Below are 2095 nucleotides of genomic sequence, written 5' to 3'. Positions count from 1 at the left end.
GAGGAGAGGACAGAGGTGTCGGAGAAGTCAGCGGTGAGAGGGGGCGAGAGGGGCGTCGGTGGCTAGGGCTTGTGCGTTCACCGGTGAGGGAGGTCGGCTTTTATAGCCGCGGATGGGCGGTGAGTGGGCTGCCGCCGTGTGATAACCCACAAGTATAGAGGATCACAACAGTTTATGAGGGTAGAGTATTCAACCCAAATTTGTTGATTCGACACAAGGGGAGCCAAAGAATATTCTCAAGTATTAGCAGCTGAGTTGTCAATTCAACCACACCTAGAAACATAGTATCTGCAGCAAAGTGTTTAGTAGCAAAGTAATATGATAGTGGTGGTAACGGTAACAAAAGTAAAGATAACAAAAGTAGTGTTTTTGGTATTTTGTAGTGATTGTAACAGTAGCAACGGAAAAGTAAATAAGCGAGAACCAGTATATGGAAAACTCGTAGGCACCGGATTAACGATGGATAATTATGCCGGATGCGGTTCGTCATCTAACAGTTATAACATAGGGTGACACAGAACTAGCTCCAGTTCATCAATGTAATGTAGGCATGTATTCTGTATATAGTCATACGTGCTTATGGAAAAGAACTTGCATGACATCTTTTGTCCTACCCTCCTGTGGCAGCGGGGTCCTATTGGAAACTAAGGGATATTAAGGCCTCCTTTTAATAGAGAACCGGAACAAAGCATTAGCACATAATGAATACATGAAGTCCTCAAACTACGGTCATCACCGGGAGTGGTCCCGATTATTGTCACTTCGGGGTTGCCGGATCATAACACATAGTAGGTGACTATAGACTTGCAAGATAGGATAAAAAACACACATATATTCATGAAAACATAATAGGTTTAGATCTGAAATCATGGCACTCGGGCCCTAGTGACAAGCATTAAGCATAGCAAAGTCATAGCAACATCAATCTTAGAACATAATGGATACTAGGGATCAAACCCTAACAAAACTAACTCGATTACATGATAAATCTCATCCAACCCATCACCGTCCAGCAAGCCTACGATGCAATTACTCACTCACGGCGGTGAGCATCATGAAATTGGTGATGGAGGATGGTTGATGATGACGACGACGATGAATCCCCCTCTCCGGAGCCTCGAACGGACTCCAGATCAGCCCTCTCGAGAGAGATTAGTGCTTGGCGGCGGCTCCGTATCGTAAAACACGATGATTTCTTCTCTCTAAATTTTTTCTCCCTGAAAGCCAATATATGGAGTTGGAGTTGGCGTCGGAGGGCAACCAGGGGGCCCATGAGGTAGGGGGCGCGCCCAGGGGGGCGCCCCCACCCTCATGAGCAAGGTGTGGGCCCCCTGGTCTTCATCTCTTGCGAGGATTTTTTTTATTTTTTCTAAGGTGTTCCGTGGAGTTTCAGGACATTCCGAGAACTTTTATTTTCTGCACATAAAACAACACCATGGCAATTCTGCTGAAAACAGCGTCAGTCCGGGTTAGTTCCATTCAAATCATACAAGTTAGAGTCCAAAACAAGGGCAAAAGTGTTTGGAAAAGTAGATACGATGGAGATGTATCACCGTGTGTCGCGTGGCGGGAGCGGGCGATGCTCCCCCCCTCTCAGCTTCAATGCGCCACCCGTGAGGCATCAATGAAAGGCTGACAGGCGCGACAACCTCGGCATTGATTCCCCGGGAACCGTGATGATCAGCACGATGAAGGCGGCGAGTCGCTGACTCGCCGGGCCCATTTCATTTCATGCCAAAAATGTTTTCCCCGACGCCCCCGGGCGCCACCCAGTGCGTCGGGTTCGGCTTGGGTCCGCCGACGCCAAAATCGGCCCGAGCCGGCGAAATGTGGGCTTCTGGGGGCACGACTGAGCCGATTTTTCAGCACCGACGACAAAAAGGGCCTTGGGGCTTCTTGTTGGGGGCGCGGCTGGAGATGCTCTTAGGGCTAGGAGAGGGAACTTCATGAGAGATGGGGATGTGCGCCTCGTGGGGTTACTGTAACAGAATTGGTTCGTGGGGAAAAAGTATCAATTGAAAAAACCGGAGGTGAAAGGGGCATTGGTATGGGAAAAAAACTTGACGTGGGAGGGAGATCGAGCGTGGGAGAGTCG

Source organism: Triticum dicoccoides, chromosome 5B (assembly GCF_002162155.2).
Source record: "Triticum dicoccoides isolate Atlit2015 ecotype Zavitan chromosome 5B, WEW_v2.0, whole genome shotgun sequence".
Taxonomy (NCBI): Eukaryota; Viridiplantae; Streptophyta; class Magnoliopsida; order Poales; family Poaceae; genus Triticum; species Triticum dicoccoides.
This window is presented reverse-complemented; position numbering follows the sequence as displayed.